Below are 18,083 nucleotides of genomic sequence, written 5' to 3'. Positions count from 1 at the left end.
TGACAACCAAACCGGTTTGAACCGGTTCAGACGATTAAAAGTGCCTCTAGGCTCGCACCAAAATGGGCCAAGTTGGCTAACCTAGGCTCCCCATAAAATCGCATCTGGAAACCGGTTGGAACCGGTTTAAAAGCTCGGTTCACTCGAGGGCCATCCACACTTGACAACCAAACCGGTTTGAACCGGTTCAGACGATTAAAAGTGCCTATAGGCTCGCACCAAAATGGGCCAAGTTGGCCAAGTTGGCTAACCTAGGCTCCCCATAAAATCGCATCTGGAAACCGGCTGGAACCGGTTTAAAAGCTCGGTTCGCTCGAGGGACATCCACACTCGACAACCAGACCGGTTTGAACCGGTTCAGTCGAGCTCGAGGGCGTACAGCTGCGTACCAAAAAGCTCCATTTTGGGCTCAAAACGCGTAATTTCGGTACCACATGTCATCGATTTTTGTAATCGATTTGAATCGATTAAAGGCTCTGGTGCACTCGAGGGCCATCCACTCGCGACAACAAAACCGGTTTGAACCGGTTCGGACGATTACAAGTGCCTCTAGGCTCGCACCAAAATGGGCCAAGTTGGCTAACCTAGGCTCCCCATAAAATCGCTCCTGGAAACCGGTTGGAACCGGTTTAAAAGCTTGGTTCACTCGAGGGCCATCCACACTTGACAACCAAACCGGTTTGAACCGGTTCAGACGATTAAAAGTGCCTCTAGGCTCGCACCAAAATGGGCCAAGTTGGCTAACCTAGGCTCCCCATAAAATCGCATCTGGAAACCGGTTGGAACCGGTTTAAAAGCTCGGTTCACTCGAGGGCCATCCACACTTGACAACCAAACCGGTTTGAACCGGTTCAGACGATTAAAAGTGCCTCTAGGCTCGCACCAAAATGGGCCAAGTTGGCCAAGTTGGCTAACCTAGGCTCCCCATAAAATCGCATCTGGAAACCGGTTGGAACCGGTTTAAAAGCTCGGTTCGCTCGAGGGACATCCACACTCGACAACCAGACCGGTTTGAACCGGTTCAGTCGAGCTCGAGGGCGTACAGCTGCGTACCAAAAAGCTCCATTTTGGGCTCAAAACGCGTAATTTCGGTACCACATGTCATCGATTTTTGTAATCGATTTGAATCGATTAAAGGCTCTGGTGCACTCGAGGGCCATCCACTCGCGACAACAAAACCGGTTTGAACCGGTTCGGACGATTAAAAGTGCCTCTAGGCTCGCACCAAAATGGGCCAAGTTGGCTAACCTAGGCTCCCCATAAAATCGCTCCTGGAAACCGGTTGGAACCGGTTTAAAAGCTCGGTTCACTCGAGGGCCATCCACACTTGACAACCAAACCGGTTTGAACCGGTTCAGACGATTAAAAGTGCCTCTAGGCTCGCACTTTAAACTGTCTTTGAATACTACCTCATTGGCTGACAAATTGTGTATCGGATGAATGGCAGTTGGCAGGCCTTTAAGCACCCGCGAAAGTTTAAACTCTAATGATTAAGTGTAGTAATCCGCAATTTCATTGGCTCCAAATGTAGATTGTATTCTAAATTTCTAATACATGTAAAAGGTACATGTGAAGTAGTCAAAGGGAAATAAATACAGCCTTCAGTCAGAAGTATGGTAGAAGTTACATATCCTTGCAGCAACGGATATATTACAACCCGATATCGGCGGTGAGTGGGTTTAGTCCCACGAGGATATTGTTTGAAAATGACGAATGTGAAAGACGAATGTGAAAATTGAGAATGAAAATTGAGAATGAAAATTGAGAATGAAAATTGAGAATGAAAATTGAGAATGAAAATTGAAAATGAAAATTGAAAATCATCAGAGAAAATGAAAATTGAAAATCATCAGAGAAAAAAATGAGCGTCTTGGTATCAGATACAAAAACAAAGTAATTTATTTCAAGTTTTTATTTTTTATTTTGTGAAACAAGATAATTGTCACAATCAATCGAAAACTTTCTTCAACCACGTCAGGGTTAGCCGGCCAAGATTGCAAGATTTTCAAATCGGTGGAAGAAACATGACAAACAATAGTTTCTCATTCGCACTTTTGGTGGCGTTCCATCAGCCTTACAATCATTACAGTACCACACATATCGAAAACAGTTTTGGCAGTAGCCAGCTGGAGGGAAAATGTTCAAAAGATCATGTCGTTGACAAGGTTCTAACGTAAAGACTCCAGCACAACACAATTGGCATTCCCAACAGAACCTTTTGAAATAATCATTGTATTGTAGTCCAGCAAACCCAACGATGTCAGTATATCGTTTTGCCATAGTTAGTGAAGTGTGAATAGTACAGTCACCGCTGTATGTTTTATATTGGTTTCAAATGCTCAAAAAGCATGTACATTATATCTCGAACTTGCATTCGTCAACTTTGCTAACCAATGTTAGAAATTTGAGCTAACTAGCGTATTGCGGTTGTCTACAGCATAGCTGTGTGAATCAGAACTGGTAGTGTTTGAGTGATTAGCACAGTTCGCCTTACCGGAAAATGAAATAATCAGAAAGCAAAAATACAAATAATTGTTTACGATTTATTCATAAATTTGATATTTTCCAATAACAACAGTTCTGCAAAAATAGCATTTACTAGTTTTGATTGAACATGCATGACAAGTCAAATGGCCACAAGGCGTAAACACAATACACTTTTTGTCCGTAACACAAATTTGACAAATGTTTTTTTCATCGTTTTGTAGTTGCAACTCTTGTCGCGTTTCTTCTTTCATGCTGAGGTGATGCCAGAGAAGGTCTCCTAGTGTGGTGGTCTTTCGAAATATCTTGGATACTAATCGCATGTCAGCCAAAATGTTAACTTCTTTCTCCCTACCACAGCGCTGTGAAATGTTGTTCAAGTCTGTTTTTAAATTTTTCAAGTCATTTTTTAGCTTTTGAACCTGTGACAATAGGTCTCCGGTCTTCTGTTTCGGTTTACACATCTTGTTTGGAGGTTTAATGGAAATCGCTGTATTTTGCAATATTTTCACACATTTGTGAAGTAGTGAAAGAAATTTTCTTAGCACGTCCAAAGTGCGCTTGCTACTTCGCGTACTAATGAATATCTTTATTTGCTGCAAGTCAGATTCACAGTGTTTTACACGATCTGTCAAATTGCTAATTAAGCTTAACGTTGTATCTGACATGTTTGACTTCAACTCAAGAATGAATAAATGACTGAGAAGTGAAGATTATAAGAGCTTGAAATTATAATGCAAAGGAAACATGAGTTTTTTTCTTATGTTTGAAGATTTTGAAAAATATGAGATGAAATTGCTTTCACGTGAAAGTGAGCTTTGCAGTTTGAAGCATTTCAAAAGACGAAAGTCTTCATGATGCTTAAATTTTGTTTCACTCAATCGTTGCATAACTATTGAAAATTTCTCATATACAACTAATGCTTCTAATTTCAGTTTATGTTTTATTCAAAATGTAAGCAGATAACAAAGTACAAACATGCATAGTATTCATAACATTGCAAACATATCAATATACATAATTATACACAATTGTTTTCATGAAATCAAACACAAGCAAATGTTTACAATTGTTATAATGTCAAACATTCAATGTGAAAAGTATTTTTGTTATGCAATGTGGTCACTCCCTGTTTTTCATCCAGACTTGTGACTGGCATTGGTCAGGTTACCCACGGCATCAGCGAGGTCGGAAAATGGTAACTCTGAGCCAGAAACCTATTTTCCTAGTGTCATACACTACGCAAAATCAGCACCCATTAGAGGCCTTCCAGGCGACCTTCTACAATTTGTTACACCTATAATGTAGAGTGCTGGACTACTCGGGTGTAACAAACGGGGTATTGCTGACTCGTTGTAGGCACAACGCCGAACTTATGATCTCAGATACATGAATGGCTATACTGAAGCAAGAATCGAGTGCTACAGCCGCATAGATCGATCAGTGAACGATTGGAAATATGCGATCAACTTCAAGTACCCAAAACCACAAGCTAGGCTCGAAAACTCGTAGACTTATTTCTCTTTTGTTCTAAGAGAAGGCTACAGAGTTCACTTTCAAACACACCTCTTAAGCACATAGAGGCATATTTGCTCGCTTTACTTGCAGGCAGGAAATGCTAACTTTAATCTCAGAAAGCATTTCCTTTTATGTATCGCAACTCATGAGCAAAGAAGCGATTGAAATTTGAATTTTGAATTTTGAAAAAAACTGAGGCAACGCTAAAGGCAGTTACTCGACAGGGCACACTTAGGAATAAGCATCCGATTGCTTGTGTTTTCCTCTCTCTTTGTAAAGACTGTGTGGAGTGTCGGACCACAGCGATACATCGAGGTTGCCACTCCCTATTTTTCATTGCCTGTAGCGCGACATGATGACCATGAGCGGTTCCTAGTATTGGTACTGTACATCACCTTACACCAATACTAAGCTGGTCTAACGACACCTCCATACTCATGGTAGCCTCTCAAATTTTACTTTTGCCAAAATGTTTTTGCGAAGTTGACAAAATCATTGCATTGCATCCAAGACCGTAGCATATTGAGCAATGAGAAACAAATCTCGTCGAAGCTATACTTCTATGCTCATGCTACCAGACGCAAATAACAAATCACTTGCCAAAATCGCTTTTTGTATATGATCTAATGGCTATCACAGAGAATGATCGTATTCGTCAGGCGATGTCAAAGTGATCGACAACATGAGCTGGCCAGACTCAAGAGCGAAAAACTATGAGGTATCGCGACATACGGTTCTCATGTTCAAACCAGAAGGTCAAAAAACCTCTCAGATATTTTCTCTGTATCTCTGATGCACCAAGTTCATAGTGCGAGGAGAAATCTGAGAAGTTCAAACCCACTTTGGGCTCCCAGCAGACTAACAGCACTTCTGAGCTAAGAGCTTGCTACTGGAATGACGAATATTGAAAAATGTGGAGCTTATATACCCGATGGCCAAAATTAATGCGCATCGCATTATAATTGTGCATAAATGGTTAGGACTATTTTTTTTACCGTTTTTATTTATACGCTCATATGAAATTGTTCCAGAATTATCACTTGATTCCGCATTATTATTGTACAAATGGCTCGAGATTTTGAAATCTGTGAATGAAGTAGTTTTTCTATGAAGATTATGTGAAATCAGTTTCAGTAAAATATCATTTTTTTCAAGTTTCATGGACTTGGTGGAATTTGTGCATATAGCTTATGATTGTTAGATCTGTGAGATTTGCTGCAAATGTCGATTTGTTGAATTTGATCATTATGAAGATTTTATTTTTTTCATGAAATCTTGTGTGAACGCCAGTTTCAGTAAAATATCAATTTTTCATGTTTCATGGACTTGGTGTTTTTTGTGCATATAGCTTATGATTGTGAGATCTGTGAGATTTGCTGCAAATGTCGATTTGTTGAATTTGAACATTATGAAGATTTGATTTTTTTCATGAAATCTTGTGTGAACGCCAGTTTCAGTAAGATACCAATTTTTCATGTTTCATGGACTTGGTGTTTTTTGTGCATATAGCTTATGATTGTGAGATCTGAGAGATTTGCTGCAAATGTTGATTTGTTGAATTTGAACATTATGAAGATTTTATTTTTTTCATGAAATCTTGTGTGAACGCCAGTTTCAGTAAAATATCATTTTTTTCAAGTTTCATGGACTTGGTGGAATTTGTGCATATAGCTTATGATTGTGAGATCTGTGAGATTTGCTGCAAATGTCGATTTGTTGAATTTGATCATTATGAAGATTTTATTTTTTTCATGAAATCTTGTGTGAACGCCAGTTTCAGTAAAATATCAATTTTTCATGTTTCATGGACTTGGTGTTTTTTGTGCATATAGCTTATGATTGTGAGATCTGTAATTTTTTGAGAGGTTTGCATGAGCCTATATTTTTTCAACATTATGAAGATTTGATTTTTTTCATGAAATCTTGTGTGAACGCCAGCCTCAGAAAGATATCAATTTTTCATGTTTCATCGACTTGATGCTGCATTTTTGTGCATATGGCTCATGATTGTGAAATTTGTAATTTTTGAGAGATTTGCATGAGCCTATAATTTTTTGAAAGATTTGCATGAGCCTTTATTTTTTTGAATAAATGAAGCCTATAATTTTCAACACTATGAAGATTTGATTTTTTTCATGAGATCTTGTGTGAACGCCAGTTTCAGTAAAATATCAATTTTTCAAGTTTCATGGACTTGGTGTTTTTTTGTGCATATAGCTTATGATTGTGAGATCTGTGAGATTTGCTGCAAATGTTGATTTGTTGAATTTGAACATTATGAAGATTTTATTTTTTTCATGAAATCTTGTGTGAACGCCAGTTTCAGTAAAATATCAATTTTTCATGTTTCATGGACTTAGCTGCATGTTTTGTGCATATGGCTTATGATTGTGAGATTTGTAATTTTTTGAGAGATTTGCATGAGCCTATAATTTTTTCAACATTATGAAGATTTGATTTTTTTCATGAAATCTTGTGTGAACGCCAGCCTAAGAAAGATATCAATTTTTCATGTTTCATCGACTTGATGCTGCATTTTTGTGCATATGGCTCATGATTGTGAAATTTGTAATTTTTGAGAGATTTGCATGAGCCTATAATTTTTTGAAAGATTTGCATGAGCCTTTATTTTTTTGAATAAATGAAGCCTATAATTTTCAACACTATGAAGATTTGATTTTTTTCATGAGATCTTGTGTGAACGCCAGTTTCAGTAAAATATCAATTTTTCAAGTTTCATGGACTTGGTGTTTTTTTGTGCATATAGCTTATGATTGTGAGATTTGTATTTTTTGAGAGATTTGCATGAGCCTATAATTTTTTCAACATTATGAAGATTTTATTTTTTTCATGAAATCTTGTGTGAACGCCAGTTTCAGTAAAATATCAATTTTTCATGTTTCATGGACTTAGCTGCATGTTTTGTGCATATGGCTTATGATTGTGAGATTTGTAATTTTTTGAGAGATTTGCATGAGCCTATAATTTTTTCAACATTATGAAGATTTGATTTTTTTCATGAAATCTTGTGTGAACGCCAGCCTCAGAAAGATATCAATTTTTCATGTTTCATCGACTTGATGCTGCATTTTTGTGCATATGGCTCATGATTGTGAAATTTGTAATTTTTGAGAGATTTGCATGAGCCTATAATTTTTTGAAAGATTTGCATGAGCCTATAATTTTTTGAATAAATGAAGCCTATAAATTTTTTTTGAATCTTGAGATCTCTCGCTAATTTCTAGATTTTCAACATTATGAAGATTTGATTTTTTTCATGAGATCTTGTGTGAACGCCAGTTTCAGTAAAATATCAATGTTTCATGTTTCATCGACTTAGCTGCATTTTTGTGCATATAGCTTATGATTGTGAGATTTGTGAGATTTGCTGCAAATGTCGATTTGTTGAATTTGAACATTATGAGATTTTTTGAGAGGTTTGCATGTGCCTATATTTTTTCAACATTATGAAGATTTGATTTTTTTCATGAAATCTTGTGTTAACGCAAGTCTCAGAAAGATATCAATTTTTCATGTTTCATGGACTTGTTGCTGCATTTTTTTTGTGCATATGGCTTATGATTGTGAGATCTGTGAGATTTGCATGTGCCTATATTTTTTTGAAAGATTTGCATGAGCCTATAATTTTTTGGATAAATGAAGCCTATAATTTTTTTTTGAAATCTTGAGATCCCGCGTTAATTTCTAGATTTTCAACAATATGAAGATTTTATTTTTTTTCTCATGAAAACTGGTGTGAACGCTAGTTTCAGAGCACAAATGTTGAAGGTTTTGAAATCTGAGTGTTTGAGTGAGTTTTATGAAGCCTATAATTTTTGAAGAATGTAGCCTATAGTTCGATTTTTGAAATCTTGAGATCCAACGTTAATTTCTAGATTATGAACATTATGAAGATTTGATTTTTTTTCATGAAGTATTGTGTGAAATAAAGCCTATAGTTCGTTTTTTTGAAATCTTGAGATCTCTCGTCAACTTCTAGATTTTCACAATTTTTCACAATTTTTCACAATTTTCGATGCATATTTTTTTTGTTGAGAGCATGAAATTACAATTCAGAGTTGCATTATTTTTGTACATATGGCTTATGATCGTGAGATTTAACATGTTTGAAAATAAAAAAGAAGCTTTTTCATACAATCTCATGTTTGATTTTTTAAATTTCAACACAGCAGAATTTGTGAATTTGCTGTTCATGTTTTGCATTATTTTTGTACATCTGAGTATTTTTTTGAAAAATGAAAAATGTTGCAGATAAAATGTTGAAATGTTGAATGTTTGTGTGATATGTGTATTTCGAGCCATTTTTTTTTGAAGTATAACGCCAGTGGCTGTTATCTTCAAGCATTAAAAGGGAAACCTAATTTTCATCGTAACCCTATTATGTGGTCCTAACCTAGTTTTATTTGTTCACAAATTTGAAAATAAAGGCAACGCCAAAGGCAGTTACTCGACAAGGCACACTTAGGAAGAAGCATCCGATTGCCTATATTTCCCCTCTCATTGTAAAGACTGTGTGGAGTGTCGGACCACGGCAATACAAAGAGGTTGCCACTCCCTATTTTTCATTGCCTGTAGCGTGACATGGTGAACATGAGCGGTTCCTAGTATTGGCACTGTACACCACCTTACACCAATACTAAGCTGGTCTAACGACACCTCCATACTCATGCTAGCCTTTAAATTACTTTTGCCAAATCATTTTGCTGAACGAAAACATTGCCACATATCAATGTTCGGTCGTTCAAGAGGAATATTTGTGATGAATGAAGTTTTGCACTTCGAAACCAAACTAAGAATGCAATGAGCCTAGTACATTCACTTGTATTTCACAACGCATCTACATTCTAACATTTTTTTTTTAAAAGTGCTTGATCTTGCAATATTGATTTCAATTTTCATTCAAGCTGAACTTTATAGACATTGACAAAACAACAGGCTTGCATCTTAAACCGCCGCATAAAGGACAGCGAGAAACGAATCTCGTCGACCCATGCTGGCACGAGCAAACAAATCATTTTGTCAACAGCATTTCACAACGCATCTACATTCTAACATTTTTTTTTAAAAAGTGCTTGATCTTGCAATATTGATTTCAATTTTCATTCAAGCTGAACTTTATAGACATTGACAAAACAACAGGCTTGCATCCTAAACCGCCGCATAAAGGACAGTGAGAAACGAATCTCGTCGACCCATGCTGGCACGAGCAAACAAATCATTTTGTCAACAGCATTTCACAAAAATGACACATTTTAAAATGCAGTGCAAATTTTGCTCTTGTACACACTATCAAAATGTTTACCATTTTACCAAGTTCAATATGACAAGACCAAAGCTTAATAAATTTATGAATTACAAGCAGCATTACTGCTAAAATTTTGTTCAATCACAAATGTTCCTCGGTTTCAGCCGTGACCAAGTCTGGCTGTTTCTCATAAAAAAAATATAGTGAAAAACCGTTTGACTGTGGTTTCATTGAAAAAAATCGACAGACCAAAATGTAACCAATTTTATGAAAAAAATGTGTTATCTTTCGTGAACAATACTTTGGATGGCCAAAAAAAATAACAACAGTACTCACAATAGCAAACAAGACCCGCGTTACTGGGGTAAGCAAGACAGCACAAACATTAAAAGCAAACAGATAAATCAGTATTTCTCCATTTAAATTTCATTTTCGAAATGATTTACTGTATGATAAATTTTCAATGTTCATGTAAAACACGAAATACAAGTGTTGGAGAATTACTGATAAACAAAAAGCAACGGTACAAAGCACATATAATACAAACAATATTTTAAAACGAACAAGTGTGGATAGGTATCTTTTTTCAAATAAACAATGACATTTCAAATGGATCGACGAATTCTGTCTGCTGTCTTCTGTCGGATCCCCTGTGTATGGCATCTCATCTGAAAAAATGAAATGAAACGTGTAAAAGACGAAACGTTCTTACATACAATAGCACATTAATGTTTACTCTGGTAAATTTTGGTTTCATTTATAACATTGGATTTTTACAAAAATGATAAATGCTTAATTTCAAAACATATTAACCATTCTCTCAGTTTTGATTTACAAATGACAGAGCAGTACACTAACAACGTGCTTAAAATTATGATTTTTTTGACAACTTTTCATTTTTTTCAAAATTTTTGACTTTGGATTTTCACCATAGCGCATTCGTTTTTTAGCTATATACTTACCAAAGCGCATTTGCGTTTAAGCGATGTAGTTTTTTCACACTGAGTACCCCCCTTATGAAACTTTTTTTTACATTGAATTTAGAACGATTTATTTGAATCTCAAAATTAAGCACACAAAGTGACGATGTACAAATATTTTGGGATGACGAGATTTTGGCTCGCTCGCCCGACCAAACTAAAAGACTTATAGATATACTTTAAGTCTTTCAGTTGGGCTGGGCGAGGTAACCAAAATGCTCGTCACCCTAAATTATTTGTACATCGTCACCTGGTTTGCTTAAATTTGTGAGTCGATTTGTCATAAAAAGAGTAAAATGTATGATAAGATGCTTAGCATCTTCAAATAATTTGACATTCATCTTTTGGTTTGACAAATAATAAAGTGAAATGTATGATAAACTGCTTAGCATCTGTAAATAATTTGACGTTCATCTTTTGGTTTGACAAATAATAGAGTGAAATGTTTGATAAATGCTCAGTGTCATGAATCGATTTGACACTTAGCATTTGGTTTGACAACTGAAAGAATTATTTATTTGCGATTGTGTACTAGAAGAATTTGCATTGTATGACTATTTCTAAATGTCATGAACAAATAATGTCATATGGTTTGACAAAAAAGTAGATTGAAATACCATTCATTTGTGATGTTTTACACTTGTGAAATGCAGATCGAATGCATTATTTTTGTGCATATTTAATATGTAACGCATACTTATTATCATTACAAAACTTGAAAACTACAGCAATTAATGATCTGTACAATGGAGAGACTTAATCGCAAAATTAAGAGAATTGCCATTCTTGAGGCTAGACTTGCTGTACTCAAAACAGAGTTACAGTCAGAACTGGAGCAGCTGAACAACTCCAATGACATGACAATGAACTATGGTTCAAAAACATTATCACCTGTACAAACTGAGGTTGAAGACTGGGGTGACTGCGTAAGGACTTCAGAAATCATCAGCGAGGAGGACTGGGAATCTGAAGCAAACAGGCAGCCCTTCACTCTTGGTGGGACATTCTGCAAAACGAGAAAATCTACAAACTGGGAAAACAGATGCCCTGTTTGTTTCTCAAAAAACTGTGGACATAAAGTGAACAGATGTTTGTTCAGAGAAGCCGCAACTCAGTGATTTAATATTCTACATTATTGTTGTATGTACCATATAATACTGGATGAACAAGTTCAAAAACTGTTTATCATATACTACTGGATAAACAAGTTAAAAAATAAATAAGCACTTTGTATTTTACCTCGTGTTGTTTTTACTTCAATGTCCCGAAACCATTTAAACGAACAACCTCCACTGAGGTCAGACCAGCCATACAGAGCTGAAAAAACAAAACATTTCTGTTGAAAAATGAAAACATCAATGAGTAAAATAAGAACAATACTTGTTCAATTTGTTTGCCACCAAAAACATGAATCTTAAATGATCTTGTTTTCCCTGCCAGATGATATACAATAAAACTTAACAATATAAGCTTTAACTCACTAATTTTCATTTACTAAATATGAACACTGGCTAATTAACTTCTATTAAGTCTTTGACCACCAAAGAATATTTGCAGTGAGTAGTAAATGCTTAGTCTCAAAACATATTAACCATTCTCTCAGTTTTGATTTACAAATGACAGAGCAGTACACTAACAACGTGCTTAAAATTATGATTTTTTTGACAACTTTTCATTTTTTTTCAAATTTTTTGACTTTGGATTTTCACCATAGCGCATTCGTTTTTTAGCTATATACCTACCAAAGCGCATTTGCGTTTAAGCGATGTAGTTTTTTCACGCTGAGTACCCCCCTTATGAAACTTTTTTTTACATTGAATTTAGAACGATTTATTTGAATCTCAAATTAAGCACACAAAGTGACGATGTACAAATATTTTGGGATGACGAGATTTTGGCTCGCTCGCCCGACCAAACTAAAAGACTTATAGATATACTTTAAGTCTTTCAGTTGGGCTGGGCGAGGTAACCAAAAAGCTCGTCACCCTAAATTATTTGTACATCGTCACCTGGTTTGCTTAAATTTGTGAGTCGATTTGTCATAAAAAGAGTAAAATGTATGATAAGATGCTTAGCATCTTCAAATAATTTGACATTCATCTTTTGGTTTGACAAATAATAAAGTGAAATGTATGATAAACTGCTAAGCATGTGTAAATAATTTGACATTCATCTTTCGGTTTGACAAATAATATAGTGAAATGTATGACACATGCTAAATATCATGAATCGATTTGACACTTAGCATTTGGTTTGACAACTGAATGAGTGAAATGTATGACAAATGCTAAATGTCACGAATCTGACACATAGCTGTAATTTTGCTGCCATAATGTGAAATAAGTTAAAAGAGCAAAATCAAATCATGTTGGTTCAGTGTTTCAGTATTTAAAGTACCAAGATGAGTTAACTTTACTGTTCATTGTAAATTTGAGATTTGTTTCTGATGAAATTTGGTGAAATTACTTACTTGTTATTGACAAAGCAGAACACACTGCATATTGGGTGAGCTTCAGGTTATATAGGCTAGGTTACTCCTCACAACTCTGAAACAAAACATTTTATTAACAAAACTGCACATATTGCTTGTTAGTTTTTTTACTTTTTTCATTCCATTAAAAGCATGGCTAAGTGCACATTTCATCCACATCAACAATGTTGAAATAATCCTGAAAACAAAATACTTCCTACATACAAACAGAAACAGAAAAACTGTTCACATGCAGAAGGTATTATGTTCCCAACATTTCTTATCATTCACAACAGGAACAAAATTATGCATTTATGGCACTGGTAGATATCAAACACAAACTGAAAATTTATCTAATAGCAGTTCAATGTAATAAATCAAACACAGTGTCTGTTATTAGATAAATTATCAGTCTATAAAAATTATTCCAAGCATATTTCCAAACAGACTAAGCACTGAGATTATGATATGACAGTTCAATTCATGGAATTAATTTTCAGTGATTTTACTTACTTGTAAATGTACTTTCTTGGGTACTACCTTCAACCATTTTGATCACCAGCTTTCTGACACACAGGACGACTGCATCTGAACTGCCGTCTCTGGTTTAAAAAAAATAATTTTCAACATATTTTTCAAACAAAGAAATAGAAGAAGATATTTATCAATCTTGCATGATTTGTCATTTCTTATTTCTGTCAGTTTGGTCCCTAAACAAAGTTAAAATCATTCAAAATATGACATAACAAGACAAGAGATATGAATTAACACTGCTTACTATGTTTTTCAACATATCTAGCCGAGAATTAAAGTTTCTAAAATCGGCTTCGAGAATGTTCGAAACATTCTAAAACGAGCTGGGAGCAATTTCTTTTGACATAAGTTTTTACGTAATTCAATGCACACATCGACAAAACTTGTTGGTAATATGATACATCATATATTTAGACACAATTTCTCATAAAACTTTTAAACATTCATGTCATACTTACCGCAGGAAAGCTGGAAATACGACCTTCACAATTTATTTTTCAAGATGGCCGACCAGCGCACAGCGAGAACTCTGCAATATGACGTCATACATATCACGTCATATCATTCCATGAATTGCATTATTTATTTATTTTTTAAACTTTTACGAAAATAAAGAAAATACACTCATTAAAAATAATTTAAAATTATCTTAATCATGTATTATGTATCGTTTTATGAAATTAAACAATAGGAAAAAAAAAGTTTGTTCATTTTCAGAAAAACGAAATCGAAAGTAGAAATATTTTCTGAAATTGGAAATGTTTTAAAACCTCGTAAAATCGTTTATATCTCTTGTATATGCATAAACCCGGCTTGATTCAATCGCGAACACATTATAGAAACTATAACTACCAAGGTCGTACCTTCAAACACAGAAAATATCCCAAATTTTACACACAAAGAGTATTGTTTACATGGTTCAACCGTATCCAAGTGAATACGACAGACAACACTTTCCCTTATAATAATCAGCTCAGTATAGCTTGTACCGAAAATCGTAACATTATTCTGTGATTGTTTTACTTTATTTCATGTTTTATTTTGCTTAAGTATCGTACTTTGTAGCATTTTACGATACATTCTGTGTATCTTTGAGGAGTTATGCATAGCGATTTGCACATATATATATGACTATATGACCATTACTCGTTTGATAACTATGAGCAAGCATAGTTGTTCTTGAAGCTTAAGTGATTCCAACTAGATTACTATAGATAAACACAATAAAACACGAACAGTTCATACATTTTATTTTGTTACTAATCATTGTCTGTTCATCACTCAATTTATTGTTAACAACGTTTTGGCACAAACTGTCTCCCACGCCTGGCGAAGAACTGGCGAAGTGCTTCGTGATTCTCATTTCTCTCTAAGTCTCTGCTACTGAGCTTTTCAACAACTTTGTAAGTTTTGTCAACACTCGACGAGTCTTCTTGCACCAAACACACCAAACAGGGGTACAGTTCAGGGCACTGATGGCTTGGGGCTCTCTGTTCTGCTTTCTGTTCAGCCTCTCCGTTTTTGAAACAAATCAAACACGGATATAGTTTCGGACACGTGTGGATTTCAATTGCCATATTGATGTTTGCATTCAATTGCACACTGTCCATGTTTTTCTGTTTTGCATCAGACCTTCTGAGCAACTTCTTCAAACACGTTTTGATGATTTTCTTGATTCCCATAATTTGTATATATACTAGATCAGTAGGTTTTGACAAGTATGACATGAGAAGAAAAGATAAGTTTATATATGAACTATATTCGTTCCACTCATTGCATTATTTTAAGCCATGGACCATGCAATCTACAATGCTAGGTACAGTGCTTGCTACTATGTTACTATGCTTCTATTTTTCAATCGAGATAAAACAAACAATCAAATTGCATTTCAACGCATTTATTCAAAGTTAAAACATCAAAACAATTGTTTGAACCTTTTCATTCGGAAAGCACTTAATGAAGTATCATCATGTTTGAGCGGATTGAAAACTAATGTCAATTCTTGTTTTCGCTCACAAAAATACTTGGTTCAATTTCGTCAATTTTTACTTCCTCGTCTACGGTCTCAATGTCTTCAAAATTATCACTATCATAACAGTAACCGTCACAAACGCAGCAATTTCTCATATAACAAACTGCCCCGTCTGGGTTGTCATCTTGCATGGATTCGATTTCGCTCGATTTTTGTTCTTCAGCATCTCGCAAATAATCTTCTGCCATCTCCATCATTTTTTCATATTCATTGATATCATTCATGGGTTGCTGAGAACAAGATTCGCTTTTTTGCTCGTTTTCACTGGTGTTCTCACAAGGCGTTGTTTGCTGTGTCGATGCTTGACTGGACATAATTGTTTGAGAATGTGTATGACAAGTAACAAATTTTCAGCCCTTATAATAAGAATAAAATAATTCACTAGTAAATCGCATTCCATGATATAAATCGAAAATAAAACTGACATTGAACCCGCTCACAATAGAAATATGACGGACATAAGCAACCTTAATTTACAAATTACCGGCTTCGTAGCGAGACTATGTATGGGTGATAACAAGCACGAGTCTACGTTCAAAGAAATCGTCTCGATACTTGACAATATCGAAAAAACATTTCTGCAAAACAAACTGGAAACGACCGAGTATCGCAAGAAATGTGGCGCACTACAGCAAAAGGTGTTTAGGTTGATCAGAGAGAACGATCGGTATAAGCAAACTCATGTGCACAACTCGAATACGGACGATAGTCAACTATTGCAGGACGAAGTTACACGCTTGACATTGAATCTGTCACAGCTGACTGCGGAAAACAATCAGCTTAAGCAAAATAACACGGCATTGGAAGACGAAGTTTTGCGCTTGAAATCTCAAACAGACAACCTGCAATCCTTAGACGAAGCTGCCTGTATGGAACTATTCAACGAAAACACTCAAGATTTTTCATGAATTACTTTACTTCTGCCACTTACAAGTGAATATTACGAAGTTCAATAAAAAGCAATTTCAAAGCATTCGTTTTTTATGTTAATTTTTTGTTATCCTAAGTCTTAGAAACGCAAATCTCAGTACGTTTTGCTTAAACTGTTCTCTTGCGCTTTGCTTGATTCTGGCCAGATAATCTTTTCCTTCTGAGTTACCCAATCTTTTGTAGTAACGTTTAATGTTTCTTCTATTCATTTTTCGTGCCGGGTGGTTTATCCAACAAGCGGGACAAAAGCCGTTGTATTTATCAAAACAGCTTGGACACGCGGAATGTTCGAATGCACATTGTTTCATAACGAGCAAGCGATAGTCAATGTTACTGTAGCCACCGCACCAATGACAAGCTCTGAAACGTTTTCCGAGTCTCTTATCATACGAAATACATTTTGAGTTTTTTTTACCGTTGTTGTGAGCCATACTTTATTTAAAGGTTCAAAAATATTTCACTAATATAGTGTCAAGTCAATTTCATTCAGTTTATGTAATTCAAATGTTTTGACAACAGTAACATGGCAAGTCTTAACCGTTGGTGACACAATAAACTATTGTCTATATTTGCTGCGTTTTACACATTTACGAAAACACAAGACAAAGAATATTTCATTTTTTCATGTTTATTTTACAATTGAATCGTTATCTACAAAAACTTGAAACATCATAACACACTAAATGTCTCCAAAGTCTGATACTCAGAGTCCCCAGGTTCATTGTTCATAATATGGTTTTATCGTTTCCCACATATAGCCTATGTGCTTCAACAGAAAATCGTTTAGAATCTCAGGTTCAGCATAATCGTTTGAACTGTGTCTCAGTGCTGTCCTCGCTTCTTCCGTCTCACAATACTTGATCTCTCTGTACATTTCAACGCACCTCCTGATCTGGTCTGCCTCATATTTTGACTCCTGAATAGTGTATATTTGTTCAAGTATTTTCGCAACTTTATCATGATCCAAAGGGGAAGCCGGCGAAGAATTTTCAAGATCATCGCTAAAATTCCCATCCTCGATATCGTCATCATCTGAAAGGACAACAGCTGTAGCTTCATCTTTTCCTTCCCATGCCTTGAACCTCTTCCTTATCGGGCTAGCAGGTGGAGTAAGAACGTCTGCTTTTACTTTTACTGCGCTGAATTCTTTCTCATCCATGCTCACATCCATACAAGACTCTGCCGCATCTCGCAAATAGTCTTCTGCCATTGCTTGTAGTTTTTCGTCTTCAGTTGAGTAGTGCTGAGGAGATGATTTGCTTGACATGTTGTAGATTGTAGATTGTTTGTAACCAGTGCACAATTTGGAGACCTTATAATAGCAAAAAAATAATTCATCGATATTATTCATCGTCAAAACTTTCATATTGGTTTTATGTTCATTTATTTCAAATAGAAGCACATTGTAGCTTTTTGCATAAATATCAAACAAGATCCATACAGTCATTGTCCTTGTCAAACATACCAACTCTCATCGATTCGGTTTGCTGGGGGGAGGTATTGCTGTATTCTATTTTCTGTCTTTTTACAATGTTATCCATCTCACCATTTTCCACTTTTCTTTTCATTCCCGCATTGGAACTGGAATCGTTTAAATCCATCTGCGGTTTGAACATTTCATAATAATTCATGAACATTTCCTTATCCAACATATCAACACTCATCGATTCGGTTTGTTGCGGTAAGGTATTGCTGTTGTCTGATTTCTGTGTTTTTACGGTGTTAGCCAGCTCATCCATCTCACAGTTCATGGCATTGGAATCATTCAAATCCATCTTCTGTCTGTACAATTTACAGTCGTCGCACTGGCAGTCCTCAACTTCTAAAATACAGTCATAATAATTCAATCTGAAAAACTTACAGTCGTCA

General features: G+C 35.4%; 1 long non-coding RNA gene across 1 annotated transcript; it reads right to left on the bottom strand.

The window, feature by feature from the left end:
• Nucleotides 1-9,835: 9,835 nt before the first annotated feature.
• On the bottom strand, nt 9,836-14,341 carry LOC128245042 (uncharacterized). The gene is made up of 7 exons (XR_008263041.1): nt 14,116-14,341; nt 13,711-13,781; nt 13,232-13,320; nt 12,719-12,794; nt 11,488-11,565; nt 11,140-11,254; nt 9,836-9,936 (listed from the first exon to the last, which is right to left on the bottom strand). It is a non-coding gene; the product is annotated as an uncharacterized LOC128245042 (long non-coding RNA).
• Between the last annotated feature and the right edge of the window lie 3,742 nt (nt 14,342-18,083).

The sequence above is a fragment of the Mya arenaria genome, chromosome 8 (assembly GCF_026914265.1).
Source record: "Mya arenaria isolate MELC-2E11 chromosome 8, ASM2691426v1".
Lineage (NCBI taxonomy): Eukaryota > Metazoa > Mollusca > Bivalvia > Myida > Myidae > Mya > Mya arenaria.
Note: the sequence above shows the minus strand (reverse complement) of the source record. Positions and strands in the feature narration are given on the sequence as shown.